At 41.3% G+C, this 4,661-nt stretch overlaps 1 non-coding gene across 1 annotated transcript; it reads left to right on the forward strand.

The window, feature by feature from the left end:
* The first annotated feature begins 228 nt into the window (after nt 1-228).
* Nucleotides 229-366, forward strand: LOC114810389. Its single transcript, XR_003758089.1, has one exon. It is a non-coding gene; the product is annotated as a small nucleolar RNA SNORA7 (small nucleolar RNA).
* Nucleotides 367-4,661: the final 4,295 nt, after the last annotated feature.

A 4,661-nucleotide genomic window follows, 5' to 3' on the forward strand; every position in this document is an offset into this window, starting at 1 on the left:
GTCAGGTTGGACACCCCCATAGGGCCCACAGTATTGAGCCCCATTTCACAGATAAGGTAAATGAGGCACAGAGAAGTTAAGTGACTTGCCTAAGATCACACAGAAGATAAATGGTGTAGCTAGAATCCAGGCACTTCTGACTCCCAGGTCCATGATCTACCCACTAGGCTATGCTCCTTCTACTCTGTTAGGGTTGTTAATGATATTTGTATTTGTTAAGCGCTTACTACCCTCTCAGAGTTGCACCTGGAGAGTTTCTAGTACTATACCAGTCTCAACTACAGGAGGGAGAGGCAAGCAGAGGCCTACCTATTCCACTCTTAGTTTGGGCAGTGGCTAGCCAGTGGAAGGCAATCTGCTACAAGTCAAAACTCACCTGTGCTGGGCAGCGGGGGCAGGGGAGAAAGTGGAAGGTAGAGATTCTTTTACTGTGCGGAAGGAGGCAGTGGTAAAAGACTTCTGTATTTTTACCAAGAAAACTCTATGGATACACTACCAGAACGATTGCAGATGGAAGTGGGGGGTTCTGAGAGAGATGCGTCCATGGCCTCTCTGTGGGTCAGACACGACTCGACAGCAACAAAGTGCTTACTATGTGCTTGCTAGAGAAGCAGCATAGCTCAGTGGAAAGAGGCCAGACTTGGGAGTCAGAAGTCGTGGGTTTGAATGCCGGCTTTGCCACTTGGCAGCTGTGTGACTGTGAGCAAGCCATTTCACTTCTCTGTGCCTCCGTTCCCTCATCTGTAAAATGGGAATGAAGACTGTGAGCCCCACGTGGGACAACCTGATTATCCTCTATCTCTCCCAGCTCTTAGAACAGTGCTCTGCACATAGTAAGTGCTTAACAAATACCAACATTATTATTATTATTATTGTGTAAACTCTAGGGTGAATACAACATAAGCAGATTGGACACAGTCCCTGAACCACGTGGGGTTCACAGACTAAGAAGGAGGGAGAACAGGTATTTAATTCCCATGGTGTCCAACCTAATTATCTTGTATCTACCCCTGTGCTTGGTACCATGCCTGGAACATAGTAAAAGCTTAACAAATGCCATAAAAACAAAACAAACAAAATCTCCCTTTAAAAGTTAGGGAGATTTTCTGCTGAAAGGTGACTGTTCAATTTACAATAATAGGCAACAGTGTTCTCTGTACAGGTCTTCCTCAGCAGAAGACAGCAATTCTGTTGGAAAAGCTTCTCTCCTGGTCTGTGGTTGATCTGGCTCTGAGTGGACTGTGAATTCCAGGGGCATGTGAAAATTTAAGCTAGACTTTAATAAAATTTAGGATTTTTTAAAATTTGTCTATTCATTTATTTAGTCAGATCTGGTATAGTTGTACCTGTTATTCTCTTGATTTTGCTTCTGCTCTCACTATTTGCAAATTTTTTGCCTGTTCCCTATGTACAAGAGAAGCAGCTTGGCCCTGCAGGCCTGGGAGTCAGAGGACCTGGGTTCAAAGCCTGCTCTGCCACTTCCTTGCTGTGTGATCTTGGGCAAGTCACATAGCTTCTCTGTGCCTCAATCCTCAACTTTAAAATGGAGATTCAATACTCATTCTCCCTTCTATTTAGACTTAGACTGTTCCTACTGTGAACCCCATGTGGAACGGACCTGAATCCAACCTGATTAACTAGTATTTATCCCAGCCCTTAGAAACGCTTGACACATACTCTGTGCTTAACAAAATGACATAGTGGCTAGGGCACAGGCCTGGGAGTCAGAAGGTCAAGGGTTCTAATCTCAGCTCTGCCATCTGCTATGTGACCTTGGGTGAGTCACTTCACCTCCCTGGGCCTCACTTACCTCATCTGTAAAATGGGGATTGAGACTAGGAGCCCCATGTGGGACAGGGACTGTGTCCAACCGTATTTGCTTTCCATCCAGCGCTTAGTATAGTGCCTGGCACAAAGTAAGCGCTTAACAAATACCATTATTCTATATAATTATAGAATATTATATTCTATATAATAATTATTATATATATATTTATGTGCATGTATCAGGATTTACTATACTGAGTGCATGGGAGAATGCACTAGGAGTCAATAAACATAATCATTGCCCTCTTACAGTCTAACAGAGGTCAGAGAAATATGTATTTTGTTTCTGTTATTCCTTTTCAAGTGCTTAGCACTCAGTAGTTGATCAATAAATATCATTAATTGATCAAAATTCTCAAAAGAATTTTGCACTCAGGGAATTAGAACCGTGTCAGCTGAAGCTGCACTTTCACTCACAGGTTTGCCGAAGAACCATGGACAGATTTGAGAGCATCTGTCTTATGGATGGGGGCAATTTTGAGTGCTGAAGGAGCCAAATTTCACACTCTTCCCAATTGTCTAACCATTAGAATTATCATTTAAAATCTTTTTTCTTCTGCCTTTGTCCCTTCCCAGCATCTGTCAGCCCTCAATCAATCAGTCAGTCAATCCATGGAGTTTATTGGCTGCCTCAGAATGCAAAGCATACTACTAAGCATTTGGGAAAGTACCACAGAAACAAACCACATATTCCCTAACCATAAGGGGCTTACAATTGTCTGCCTTTATGCCATCTGGGATTCTTATAGTGGCCATTTGGTATTCAGCCCTTATTAAATTTTAGGATATATTACCCTGTGGAGACTCAGTTTGTCTTTATTAGGTATTCATTCACTCTAAAAATGTTCTGGGTTCATATAACACCCATTCTTTAAAGAACTTCCCATAGGTGAAGGAAAATGAGGAAACTGAGGCCTAAAGAAACCAAGTGACTTGCACATTTTCACACAGCAGGACTCCTGATTCCTGCTTGGGTTCTTTCCACGGCCTCCTAATTTGAAGGGTTGGATAGAAACAGCTGCCATAATTTGAAAGGAAGCAGCAATCAGAATAGCATAGTTAATTAGACTCAGTCTTTGCAGACTCCTGACGGATAGCTGTAGAGAGTTGGTGGTGAGGAGCAGGTGTGTGAGGAAGAAAGATAACCGCTTATTGCTAGTGGAAGATTCTTCATTCTGCAAATTTGTCAGCCGGCTTGTGAGACACAGAGCCTAGAAATGAAGAACATTTCATGCTGAATACTGTTGACTCTTCTGGTAATTAAGAAAATCATCCTCTGTCCAGAGAGTGATTTATTAACCCAAATGATCTGAATCGTAGTTTTAAGTATTTTTTCTTTTGTTAAGTGAATACAAATGTTATTCACATTAAGAATTTGGGCATTTTTAATGCAACCTCTGTGAGTCTCTTTTAAAGTCAACTTTTGCTAGAACTCAGAAGACGATTTGAAAGACCTGTGGCAGTTTTACAGAATTCCAGCTTGGCCTTGATTTGGCTTTTATGCTATTTCTTTCAGAAAGGTTTTCTTACAGGGGAAATTGCCTAGCACATTTTCACTTTAAGGATGTTATTTACCATGGGGCTATAAATGCCTGAAAAACAACTTGGAGGGGAAGACTGCCAGCTCCCAAACCTCAGGGATCATGCCTATATCCTTTGTTCACAAGTGATTTGATTCCCCTCTTCCAAATGCCCTCCTCATCTTACCCCCCGGAAAACCATTCAGTCCACACAAGTTCTGGTGCCTTTTTAAGTGAACATGCTGAAAAGTTGTCCAAGCTTTCATTAACTAGGACAAACTGGTTTCAACTTTCTTTGTTGTTTCTCTTCTTTGAAAATTGACCTAAGTTAGAACCTGCTGGTTGGCAATAGCTGATTCAGCTGATTAAAATGCTCATCTTTCTTCTTCCTTTTTGGTCTGTTTTTTCACTCTATCCTCTTAAAGATTCTTTTTTCCTCTGAGAAAGAAAAATGAATTATTCTTGTTTATTTCTTAGAAAAGAATACAGGCTGCAAACAATGGCCTGCCTTCAATTTGGCCACTGAAGTACCCTTTTGTTGGGTGGTTTATCTCTGTGCCTGGATCAAGACCCATTCTATTCAACTTTTCTTATCGTGCCTCTGCCTATTGTAGGCCAAACTCAGTGGAAACAAACAAACGGTGAGCATATCTCATTCTGAAATGTCATGGGCAGATTTTCTTCTTTCCTTTCTAAGCAACTAATGAAATTCTTTAAGTTCCCAGCACATTCTGTTTTTCTTATGATGACAATGATGGCATTTATTGAATGCCTATTGGAGAACAAAGCACTTGAAAGTGTATAATAGATGCTCAGCACAAAATCACTGCCTTCCAGGAGCTTACAATCTATTGGGGCAGACAAAAATTAGATAGAAGTCATCTTGGGCAGTAGAGTATTGGGAAAGGCTGGTATTGAGGCCAAGTGGAGAAAAAGAAGGTAGTATTCCAATAAGAGAATTTGGGATTGTAGTCTCTGAATTCTCATTGGTTTGGAAGTGTGGCTTTGACCTATTTCCTCCAGGAAACCTTCCCTGACTTACCGCACATCTCCCCGCCCCATTCTCCCTCCCTTCAGTGTCACTCCATCCTCACAGTATTTATATAGACGTATTCTTATTTCCTGTTCCTTTCCTACCCTTAATTTATTATAATATAATAATAATAATAATTATGGTATTTGTTAAGAACTTACTATGTGCTGAGCACTGTTCTAAGCACTGGGGTAGATACAGGGTAATCAGATTGTCCCACGTGGGGCTCACAGTTTTTAATCCCCATTTTTACAGATGAGGTAACTGAGGCACAGAGAAGT

Source organism: Ornithorhynchus anatinus, chromosome 3 (genome assembly GCF_004115215.2).
Source record: "Ornithorhynchus anatinus isolate Pmale09 chromosome 3, mOrnAna1.pri.v4, whole genome shotgun sequence".
Taxonomy (NCBI): domain Eukaryota; kingdom Metazoa; phylum Chordata; class Mammalia; order Monotremata; family Ornithorhynchidae; genus Ornithorhynchus; species Ornithorhynchus anatinus.